General features: G+C 35.5%; 1 pseudogene; it reads right to left on the bottom strand.

Annotated features, from left to right (window-relative positions):
* LOC118759431 (cytochrome c-like) overlaps nt 1-13,258 on the bottom strand; it is a 77,385-nt pseudogene that overhangs the window by 55,468 nt on the left and 8,659 nt on the right.

Genomic DNA, 13,258 nt, shown 5'->3' with positions numbered 1-13,258 from the left:
AGCCTGGGAGCCTCTTCCGGGTCTCCCACATGGGTGCAGGGTCCCAAAGTTTGAGTTGTCCTCCACTGCTTTCTCAGGCTACAAGCAGGGAGCTGGATGGGAAACGGAGCTGCCGGGATTAGAACCGGCACTGTATGGGATCCTAGCACACGCAAGGCAAGGACTTTAGCTGCTAGGCTACCATGCTAGGCCCCAGAATTTCATTCTTTTTATATGAATGAGCAGTATTCCATTACATGTGTGTATCATATTTTCTTTATTCATTCATCAGTTGATGAAAAATTCAATGATTTTCAGTTCTAGCTTTTGTGAATATTGCTATAACTAATATATCTCAAAATATTTTACACATATAGATTTCATTTCCTTTGAAAATACACTCAGAAGTGGAACTGCTGGATCATATGGCAGTTCTAATATCTTCATTTCATAACTGTGTTCACATTGATTTATGTTGTTAACTTTTGTGTGCAAGGTCTTTGTTGAATTCTCTCTCTGACTTACTGAAATCTGTTTACCTACACACGTAATTATTATTAATTTCACAGTAATTTTAAGCATAAAATATTTTTTGCCTACTGAGATTCCTCTATGAGATATTGTTAAGTACTCTCCCTAAAGAAATCATGAATTTGCTTCTTGTTGATATTCTACATGCACATTTTGTCATTCCTCTAAGTCAGTAAGTGTTCTTCTGTTCCTTTCCTTAGGTTGGTACTTGCCAGAGAACCTTGTCTGATGTTAAATCCTATGCTTGAGTGATATTGAAAGGCAGACTCAATCTGTACTTGTTACTAAGTCTCAGGTTCAACTTACCCCAGAGAAACTGTTCACCAGTTACCGCTCTGGGTTTCATGTTTTTCTTTTCATATGGTGCTTTCTTTCTTTCGTACATTCTTATAATAGATATTTAAAAAATAGCAGGAAAGGCAGTATGCTTTATCCAATATCTTCAGGTAGGTTTTACTGAGTATTTGATTAGCTCATCACTTTTGCTGGAACTGAAAGTTGTTTGTTCTTTTGAATATTTATTTAATAGTTTGCAGTATTGTTCACACAGTGATCAAGTTTTTCTTTTTTACAGTTTTCCTCCATTATAACTACAGTCCCAATTAATAAGTCTTTGCATGTAACTTTTTTATTGTGATACACTTTGGTATCCTTGGAATAATACTGCCGTGATAAAGATTATTTATATTTTAAAATTTTGGCAAAAGTGTGGCTTCCCCTCACTCACTTCCCTCTAATCCTCAACCCTTCCCATCCTGGTCAAGTATGTAAACATCATAAAAAATAAAGTTTATAAATAAAAAAGAATATTTTAACTTATATTTAACCTTGTGATATATGCTAAGTGTAATACATGCATTTAAACATCTTAATTCTTCAAGTCCTTAATGAAGGAAGCAATTTATTTCATTCTTTTTTTAAAAAAAGCACAACACAGAAGTGGAGAAGTAAAGCTGAAAACTTTTTTGTCTGGCAAATCAGAAAAGTTGAGATAAAAAGCACCATCATTTAGACTCAGAAGGGGTGATACATATAAAATAAAACTGTGTGTGTGGGGTCATTTGGATGCTTGGCTTGAATCCTCAGGGAGCCATAACCCAGGATGGTGGCTGCCTTGAAGCATCAGTATGGTAATTAGGACATGCTCATGAAATCGGGTAGAATAACTACTTCTTGGTATTTGATGAATGCTGCCTTTTAAAATGTATAGTGGCAAAGTCATCTTGGAGATGCTTGGGTTCACAGGTTTCTGGCACTTTTGACTGGAAAGGCTGCTCTAAAACTAGACAGATTTATCTTTGTTAGAATTAGCTCCTATTTCTGATGTGTACCAGATGACAACTCCCCAAGCTCTCTGCTGCCATGGCTGCTGCGTTTGCAATCTCCTACATGAACTGAGAATAAGTTATTGCAGGTAGAAATGAGCAATCCTGATCACTGATTTCATTCTACTGAAATACCTCTCCTTCCTTCAAAGAATGAAAATTGGGCATATTCTTTTTTAGTTTCGTTTTTTTTTCCCAGTGGACACAAAATGCAATTGTAAATATGTGAAGGCTGAATACATTATGACTAATGTAAATATTATTAATCATATGTTACTTTTGTAGCTGTTTGGGAACAGCAGTTAACATGTGGCTTAGGATGCCTGCAGCCCATTTTGGAATGCCTGGGTGTTTGTTCCGCACAGTTCCAAATCCCAGTTTCTGTTAATGGACTCCCTGCGAGGCAGAAGGTAATAGTTGAAGTACGTGTGTGCCGCCACCCACATGGGATCCTTAGTGAGTTCACATCCTCTTGCTTTGGCTGTACCCAATCTAGCTGTTGCAGACACTGAAGAATAAACTAATGGATTAGAGATCTCTGTCTCTTTTGCGCTTTAAATAAGTAAGAATTTTAAAATAAATATTATCAGTTCACAAATTACTATATTCCAGGTATTGCTATGTTTAATAATCTTTGTCAACACTATTTTTAAAGAAAACGTGAGGGGCTTGGTGCGGTAGCCTAGCAGCTAAAGTCCTTGCCTTGCATGTGCCAGGATCCCATACAGTGCCGGTTCTAATCCCAGCAGCTCCATTTCCCATCCAGCTCCCTGCTTGTAGCCTGAGAAAGCAGTGGAGGACAACTCAAACTTTGGGACCCTGCACCCACGTGGGAGACCTGGAAGAGGCTCCCAGGCTTCGGTCTGGCTTAGCTCCAGCCCGTTGCTGCCACTTGGCGAATGAATTATCACACAGAAGATCTTCCTATGTCTCTCCTCCTCTCTGTATATCTGCCTTTCTAATGAAAATAAAATATTTTTTCAAAAAAAGAAAAAATGACTTGGCTGATGCCTAACATAAATGTGGCAAAAATAATTTTGTCACTCTCTAAAACCAAATTAGACATAATTTAGGTATTAATGAAAACACCCTCATTATATATTTTAAACAGGTTAAAAAATTGACAAAATAGAGTTTTTTTAAGTCTGTGTATGTCTGAAAAAGGTCTCTTTAATATGTGAATATTTGTGATATAACAATGAGTGCCTACCAAGCAATTCTAATTAATAAAATTATTATCACATTGTGAGATGAATTTTTGCTTGCATAATATCTGAATAGAGTAATTTTGAAATCAGAATTTTACATGAGTAGAACTATGCACCATATTTGCCAGTAAATTGTAACTTTTCTGAAATTTTTGCTCTGTTACAACAGAAAAAGTCATTGATTCTTATAATTTGATGGATGATATCCCCTTTAAGTTCTTTTGGCATACTTTTTAAGCTCAACTACAAACTAAAGACTCAATCCTTCACGTGCAAATATTCTATTTAATACAGAAAAAGATAAGCTCTGTCTCAACTTTGTTTCTATTATAGTTCCTCTCTTTTAAATCTCTTGTTTCGTGCATTTTCTTATTGTACATTTTTGTGTAAATTCTGTGGAAGAATTTATTCTGTTGATGTTTTAATATCTTTCGTTTTACCCGCAGTATCAGCAGCACAAAGCAATACGTGTTGTCATGGTCCTAGAGGTAATTATCAGGAATCTGTAATATGAATTTGTTTATATCAGTGAGTTAGTATATAGAGTCACTGATACAGTGAGTCATGGATTCACAAAATAACTGCTTCAATACCTTTACTTTCTTACATCTCCTCAAGTGCTATCTTGTTCTGGTATTATCATTTTGGTGATCAATATGAATATTACTTGCATCCTTGCTACATTTCATACACTGTATGAATTCCTTTACACATCATCTTCACAGCAACCATTTTTTGAGGGGTAGGGATTATCATGATAATCCATCAGTTTTACAGTTGAAGAACTTGTAATTCCTTCCAAGAATTCGGGATTTAAGGAGAATATAACACTTATCTAAGGCCAAGTGATATCTAAGAGTTGAAGCCAAAATTTGAATCTAGACTCTGAATACATTGCCCAGATTCAGAACCAGTATTTAATGCCACAGGTTTCTTATCTCTTGAAGAATTTATTACGACTACAAAGGCAAAGAAGTGTAAGCAAAGATTTAAACTCAGACTTAAATGAATAGGAGTCCCCAATCTGATCTGCATTTGCACGTAAGATGCTTGTTACGTTCAAACCTATCTTTCTTAACTTCTATTCTGTAACTCTCTCTCTCTCTCTCTCTCTCTCTCTCTCTATATATATATATATATATATATATATATATATATATAGACTCTCTCTATATATAGACTATATATAGTCTATATATAGAGAGAGTCTATATATATATATATATACTGCTTCTTTTTCTCTCACAGAGAAAAATAAAGGAAAGAAGAGAAGTTTGGGAGTAGATATGCTGCTTTTCAAATAGTGTAGTCAGGGAAGCAACTAATATTTAAGCAAAGACAGCAAAGATGATATGCTGAAATATGTATTTTTATATATCTGATTCATTGATCCATTATTTTTTCTGTAGTTTCCTGTTGTTGAATTGCGCATGGTGGGGTTGAAGGCTAAGCTCGCTGCTTGTGTTGTTTACATCATATCAAAGTGCTGTGAGCCTTGGTGGCTACGCTTGTGACTCAGCTGCCTGCTAATGTATCCTTAGGAGGCAGCAAAGGATGCCTTAAGCCCTCGGCAACCTGCCGCCTCTGTGGGAAATCCATAGGAGGTCTGGGTTTTTGGTGTTAGCCTGGACAACCTCCAACTTTTGGGAAGTTAATTAAGAAATGGAAAACTGACTCTCTTGCTCTCTGTCTCTTCTGCTGTTTGTATGTGTTGCTGTGTCTTTCAAGTAGATATTAATAAATACAAATATGCAAATTTAAACATTTTTAAAAACTCCAATTTACCTGTTGATAGTTCAGGTTCTGGAGATAGCATGATTGCTGAACACCAATAGAATCAGTATATTCTATTTTTCATGATGATGATAGAAAGGATTGCCATTAATGAAACAATGTGTTAACTTTCAAAATGAATGCCCAATACCTGCAATCAATAAAACAAGAACAAATTTGGGTATTGAGAATTGTTTCTTTTTAGCTCACGATTGGGTTTGACTGTAGTTTTTCCCCTTGCCCATTAATAGCAACAGCAATTTTGCACCCAAAAAGCACGGCAGGTATGTAAACTAGTTTAGTTTTTAGTTTGAAATGATACAATTATTTATCCTTATCTTTCTTGTTAGTTGTTCTAACTTAATGGTAAACTTTAAAGAGTAGAAATAATGGCAATTTATATTCATATATTTAGAATAAAATTATTCATAATGAATTTTAAATTTTTATTTGTTGATGTTACAGCATTTTATATTGCTTCAAGTCTTCTACAACCCAAGAACCATGACTTTTTATATTCTGTGACTATCAATCCATCCCTGCATATTAGTTCATGCAAATTTGTCCTTAGAATTACCTGAGGCATCCTTCCAAATTTATTCAATTATAAAATATCTTTAAGAAGTGACAAAAACATCTGGAAAAATCTATAGAAGTATATAAGCCCAAATTAATCTTGCTTAATAGTCTCCTATTACAAATAGAAAATTCCAAACCAGTGTTTTAAAAGTTACTCCAAAGAAAATTTCATTTCTGATTGCTCATTGCAACTTCTCTTAGGGGTTAGTTTCTTATAACTTGTCTGGAGAAATTGTTCCATCCCTTAATCTCAATTAATAATTCCCTTAAACTTCAACATGAAGATGTAGAAAATCACACAAATGCAAGTAGCTGCATGCTTGAAAATTAATTCATATTCTGTCTAAACATAAATGTCCCAAATATAATTAAACAATAATACAGTCACAGAGGATGTACAAATTCACTGGATTAGGAAAATTTCAAATGTAAGTTTCTAAATTCTAAACATGTCCTTTTTTAAATGAGATTACTTTAAAGATTACATGAAAATAATAAATTATGTGTTTTTCTGGCTTACCGATTTATTTTTTGGAGCATAAATCTCAATTTCACTTTTGGATTTTTATATGTATATATATATATATATTTGCATATTACACATACAGGTATAATCATTCAACATTTTGACTAAAATTCTTGTTTTCTAAAATTTATTTATTTTTGGTTTGTTTACTCGAAACATAGAGTTAGACCTGGCGGGATAGTTTAATCTTCTCTCTATAAGAACTGTATACAATATTTATTAAAATTTAAAGTCTACTGACTTAATTGCGAAGAGTATGAAAATTATTTGTATTCAAAGACATAATCTTTAGAACTAATATATACTGCCTTTATCTTGTTATAAAAGTAACATATTTTCCTGATAGAGAATAGTTCCAAAGCCAGGTTTAGCGAAAGTTTGCTTTTGATATCATATCACAGTAACGTGCTATATCTATCCACTTTGTTTTTTCTCCATTTAAAAGACAGATTAATTAGCATATACTGAAAAAGATAAGTTATTGACATTATAATGCCAGAGAAGTGCCAATTTTAGCTGTCTCTATATTTAAATCCTTTCTGCTATTTTTCCATGAGATTTAACATTTGTACTAAAGCTGAAATTCTCATAGCAATGTGTACTCTCAGATTGAAGTTTAGTAACTAAATTAGAAAAAGGATGTTGAAACTTGCTAGTGAATTACTTATTTCCACAGTGTCACCGGTAATGTTGCCTTGTCAGTTTTATGATGAGAAAAAATTCTACTGGGAATATTTTTTATTATGTTAGAAATTTCAATGTTCTTTCAGAATGAATAATTTTATTTCCAAACAAAACTTCAAGAAATACTTTTTTTTTCTTTTGGATGACATATAACATTGGGTAGAGGAAATACTCTTCAACTTTTTGATTAAAGGCTAACAAATTATTTGCGATCTCAAAATATGACATATGGAGAATATCCTTAGAGGTTGTCACACAAAGTTACAGCAAAAATGTGACTGAGTGCTTCTTGCTGATATTGCCAGTGACTTGATTCCATTTCAGCCGTACAAACTTTCTTATCTCTTGGGGCAATGATATGCTTCAGTTTCTACTGCAAATCTCCAAAAGTCGACTTTCTTCTTGCTTCTAAGGGACTGTCAGGAGTCACCCAACTGAAAAATCACAGAAATACTGTTTGTTCTTCTAAGAGCTTTTTCTGGCAATTCTCTACTGCATTGGAAGAACTAACCATAGGGAAGAAGTTCTGTCAAAACATTATTGTCTTTCTCTGTCTATCCTAATTTTTTTGAGGGGGGCGGTGCTCCGGGGCGATCCTGATGGTCATTGCAGGAGAGGGTGGAGATCCAAAGTTGGAGCTAAGGACCAGAAAAGGCTCCTCTCCCTAGTCCCAAAGGAAGTTTACTGTTTCTGTGGACCACTCAGGGCTTCTGGCTGTTGTTCCGATGACCTTGGATGATGCAAGGAAGGATTTGGGCTTCTTCCATCCCATGTGATAGATACAAATGGGGCTGGGTGACCTCAGAGTTCTCGGCCTCCAAAGGCACTCCAATTCCCTGTGTTCTCGTTGGCTGTTGGGATGTAGTCCTTGGTGCCCGTACTGATAGTCCTTGGTGAGGATCCAAGAGTCTTCAGGGTTGGGATACAAGCCTCTTCCTGTCCACCTACTCCACACTGGGGTCCCCCTCTGCTCTGTGCATATGACCTCCTGTTAAGAGGTTATCAGGATTCTCCCTATATGTCTTTGTAGTTTTACTATTGTCTAATACTAATTTGAATCTGTTGTCTATGAGTTACTTGTTATGTTCCCGATAGGTTATACTTCACGTGTTCCTCCCACCTTCTAGGGAAATGAAAGATTTCTCTGCTACCCCGCCCCCATTTCTGAGTAGCTTAGGGTCTTAAAAGTATATTATGTTTTACAATTCTTTGATGTAGATCATAAGCAGTCTGACTCACATTGCTTGTTGATTCATTGATTACATCACACTATCTTATTGCATTAGATACAGGCTGTTTGAGGTTGAAATAATATTACAATTTACAGATACTATACAAGGAAAGCGTAGAACCAGACAGGAAACGGTCAGCATGGATCCACATATACCTTACTAGGTAGGACACAAAGATTAGCTACGCCTCGCTAGGGTAGTGAAGATTTCTCTGCACACCCCTCCTAAAACTGTTCCGCACCTCAACTGTTGACAAATACCTTGTTAGATTTATAAGCCAGCTTAGACTATCCTAAAATCTACCAAGTTCAGCAAAATTATGCTTCAACACTATAAAGTGCTAAATACAAAAATGAAAATAGAGATGAGATAGCTGAATACTACCCTATAGCCACTTTAAGGTGTATAGCAGCCGGTTCTGTGTATAAACAAAAAATGAAATGTCAATGAAGTAATCACAGGATATGGTTAGGAACTTGCATGATTTTTACATATTGATTATTCAATACCATGTCAATTAATTCCATAATGTTGTAAATTATTGTTGATGATGTGCTGGGGCTTTCAATTGATCGGGATGATATTCTGCCAGCTATAACTTTAGACCAGAGATGGTCTCCCCAAGAAACAGTTGAATTTATCTGGACAATAAGATGCTGGACACTAATCTTGGTATATGTTTGCAAAGAAAGAATCTGGACTTAATTTGATCTGTAATACTACAACAAGGTGGAGGAATCCACAATGGGGGGAGGGCATGGGGAGGGGTTGGGGGAATCCTAGAGTCTATGAAACTGTGTCACACAATGCAATGTAACTAATAAAAAAAATTTTTGTCATCTTGGAAATGAACAAAAAGCTTAAATCAAGGAGTCCCAGACACATATGTGTGCCCAATGCAGATAAAGATTGATATGTTCCTTGTACAAGCTAGTTAGTGGCAATATTAAAGGAAAAGACAGTGAAATCACGTAAGAGAGGGGCTAGTCATGTGTTCCACAGTGACAGATAATAAACACTAATTACTTTTACTGGTTATTTACAGCTTGCCTTCCATTATCAGTTTAACAATCATTGATCAAAATTTTGGGCATCCTCAGAATCTCACTGGGGAGGTTCCATGTGTTCTGACATACGCCTTACTTGCCTCAGTAAACCTTGCTACTTTGATTACCCAAATAAAATGAATTAATGTGGCCTAGAAGCCACTGATTTCCTCTTTTGCCATTTCAGCTCATTTGCTTTAGTAGAGATGTTAATTATACAACACATTCATAGAGTCAATGCTATCTGCTTTTTAAAAGTAATAATAATCTTTATAATAGATAGATTGGCCTTTATCCGTGTAGAATGTTTTCAATCTGGCTTTTCACCTTTCTACTAAAAGTGGCCTAAGGCCTGCCATCAGCATCCCCATTTTTCAGTGAATGAAACAAATCTAGTTAAATATTTCAAAAGTCCTGAGGGCATGCTATTCTGCAGAATGATATATAAATTAAACCCATGAGTTTTTGAAAGCTTTCTCCCAAGTATAGCATTTATTAATATGCAATAAGGCAAAACTCAATAATGGTAGATTCCAATAACTTAAAGAAGAAAACAAGGCATTTCCAAAACTTAAACGGCAAGCTTATTATACAGTAGCTATTATTCCTTCTTTACAAAGGATTGCATTATGAACTATTAGCCAATCCTGGGAATCTTTTCCAATACTCTGGTGCTTCGATATTACTTCTCTGATTTGAGTAAATCTTTAAACTGGAGAACCATCCTTACAAATGAAATCACATCATGACAAGCAGGTGACTGAGGGAAGAATAAGTGATAATGATTTGGGGGACCCAGGAAGAGAAATGCTACATAAAGATCATGCATATCCTTTAGGTAAAGGAACAAAAAATGATAGTCAAGATGCAAATCTTATAGTGAATAGCTTTATGGAATCTGTCTGTGAGAATAAATAGGAGAAACTCATTTGTAAGACTTATTTTGCATTGTGGCCTGCAATACAGTGGATATATTGTTGTGATATATTGTTAATATCTCAAGCATCACGTTCCTGTCTCATCATTCCATTTTTTCTAGAGATACTCCACTGGAAACTAATACCTACAAAATGCAGAGCAAGTAGGTGCTTCAATTTTATACCAGAGAATCCAGTTATGTCTTGTTATCTCAGAAACTCTCCATGATAGATGCAGAGAAGCTTACTGTAGTCATAATATTTTTTATATTATCTACCAAGTGTCAAGGATTGATCACAGCAAAATAAAATGTTACTAATCCCTTACCAAGAAAGTCTACCATCTCCTTTTAAGGAAACCATTTTATGTATCTTTAACTTTGTAACGTTTTTGTAAGAAGGAAACAATTTCACATATTTCATACATGCATGTGATGCTTTTTTATGATCACATGTAGAGCAAGCTATAATTACAATCCAAGTTTATTTATCTTAATCTGCCATTTAAAATAATTCTTTAACTTATGGCTCTCATTAAAACTTGTGCTACAAATGCATGAGTCTTTTTGACCTAAAGGATTTTCTCACTTACACAAGTCTGGGAACACTGCTTTAAACTTAGTACCACTGGAGAAGACATGTGGTATAGCAGGTCAGACAACACATGGGCACCCACATGCTGTATCCGAGTGTCTGAGTTTGAGTCCTTGCTCTGCTCTCAGGTTTTCTCCCTGCCAGCGTACACACTGGGAAGCAGACAATCATGGCTCAGGATAACTCGGTCCCCGTCATCACGTCAAGGTGCTGGATTGAATTTGGTGCTCCTTCTCTCAGCCTGGCCCAGCCCTGGGTGTTGCAGTCATGTGGAGAATGAGCCAGCAGATGAAAGGTGACTCTGCCTTCTGGAACAAGTTTTAAAAATCAGTAAATAACAGTTTAATTTTATATTATGGATTTTCCTAATGTTGATATCATTGCCTTTAATTTGCCATGGGCCGAGTGAATCTCTGGTGGAAAAGGGACATATGTATGTATAGTGCTTCCCACAATTGCTTAGTAGTGTATCACAGGGGACTGTATTTCACAGAATATACCAATGGAAACACCGGCTAAACTTACCCGAGTAGCCTAATTTGTATATAATCTTGCCGGAAACTATTTCTGCATCTTGTCTACAGCTGTTCTCTTATGGTAGAAAAATGTCAAAAAATTGAGCCAATTGCTCATACTAAATAGTAAGAAAAGCTATTGAAATCTGAATGCAACCATCCCGACCTGGCTATAAAGCACCCAATATTGCATTGAAGGGAAAATAGGGTTCTATGATGGTGACTGATTTGTGCGAGTCCTTGGTGATGTTTCTGCTATCATAGAATGATTGTGAAAACCAAGTTTTAATAAGTAAAAAAAATATTCAAGACATGAATAATACAAAAGATACAGCTTTAGGAAGGTTCTGAATAAAACCATCCAGAGAGAAAGTAATAAGATCAAACACATCATGGCAAAGTAGTAGCAAAACTAATGCAGCTAGAATATGGTGACCACATTTGAAGACAAATGCTGTATCGTCTGCCTAAATGACAGATGATACATTATTTGTCCTCAATTTAGTCATATTGCAAATATGTTCATCTATAATGTTATGCCTAATTACCTATATTAGTTATATGAGTTTTTTCAGAATGAACGAGTGAGACATAATTATTGTAAACTTTCACTGTTCACTAGTATAATATTCTTAGAAGAGTTAATGTTTTCAAGAACTAGAAAAAATTGGTGGAAAAATCATATTTAAAATTATAGAAGTCAATTTCTCGTCCTAAAGCATACTCCTCCCCATATAAGATAAAATATGCAATTGTAAAATTAAAAATAACAAAAGGAAGAATAGGGTTATGAAATACTTCATTGTTTGTAGACATTTGACAAGGACAATTCAGAGAGGATATTTTATTTCTACCTCTCTAAAAAATACGCTAAGAAACAAGAAGAATTGAAACTATTTAAACTATTTATGCAAAAACGGCATAATTCCTTTTTATAAAGGGTGCTGGATTTTAGTTTTTCCACACTTAAAAAAAAAGTCTGATATGGTGCCCACAAAAACTGTGGCAAAAAAGTAGAACTACTAGCATTTTAAACAGTTGTATTTTATATGGAGTAGTTTTCAAGCTACATTACAATTTGGTTTGAGGTATTTGGATCATGTGTGTTTTAGCATATATCTTGTGTTTTATCCATTTTAGTAAGTTGTCTTATGTGAGAACATTTGAATATATGCCATAACGCTTTAGAATACAGAATTCACTGCTTATTTCCAATAATTTTCCACAATTTAGACCCAAGAAAATACTAACACTAGCATATTTTTAAAAATATCATGTGGCTCTTTCAGTACAGTTTCTACTGTTTTGTTAGTTTTAATTTTATCATGAGGATAAAGCACCAAATTTCTTGATTTATACTTATGTGAAATTATAGAAACAATTACTATTATTTTTAGTATTTTCTGATGTCTTTATGTTACAGAAATTATTTTGTAGTGCTATGTAAAATAGGAAAGCAACTTTAACTTTAAAGATTTGTTTATTTTAAAAATATATTACAGAGAAGGGGGGTAAAGGCGTGAATAGGAGAGGGAGAATGGGAAAGAGAGCCTGCACCCTACTAGCTCACGCTCAACAGCCAGGACTGTGCTGTGCTGAAGCCAGAAGCTAGGAGCTTGTCCCAGAATTCCGTCTTGAGTGCAGTGACCCAAGCAAGCACTCCAGGTGCATCAGTAGAGAACTACATGAGAATTGAGTAGCTAGATACACACCATTGCCTCTATGGGTTGCTGGGACACATAGGCAGCTTAACATGCTGCAGTACAGTGGCAGCCCCACTGTTTCTTTATGAATCATCGACCAGTTCCCCAACACCATCAACAATTGTTGATATATCCTTGTATTCAGTATAAAACACCATCTTAATTATATGAGGGGTCTTCAAAAAACTCATGGGAATATGTAGTATAACCATATTGCATAGGACCCTGCGTGGGGTAGCCTAGCGGCTAAAGTACTCAACTTACACATGCCAAGATCCCGTATAAGATCTAGTTCTAGTCCAGGTGGCTCCGCTTCCTACCCATGTCCCTGCTTGTGGCCTGGGAAAGCAGCTGAGGACGGCCCAACACGTTAGGATCCTGTACCCACGTGGGAGACCCAGAAGAGGCTCCTGCCTCCTGGCTTCGGATCAGCACAGCTCTGGTCAATGCAGCCACTTGGGGAGTGAATCAGCAGGTGGAGGATCTTCCTCTCTGTCTCTCCTCTCTGTATATCTGACTTTCCAAAAAAATAAAAATTAAAAAGTGTTAAAAAACTGTATGCATTTCAATTTTTTTGCACCAAAAGAAACTTATCTTGTAAATCTTTCCAAGTACACTTGTGCATTCAGTGTCTGGCCAGTAGAGA

This window comes from Ochotona princeps, chromosome 13, assembly GCF_030435755.1.
Source record: "Ochotona princeps isolate mOchPri1 chromosome 13, mOchPri1.hap1, whole genome shotgun sequence".
Lineage (NCBI taxonomy): Eukaryota > Metazoa > Chordata > Mammalia > Lagomorpha > Ochotonidae > Ochotona > Ochotona princeps.
Note: the sequence above shows the minus strand (reverse complement) of the source record. Positions and strands in the feature narration are given on the sequence as shown.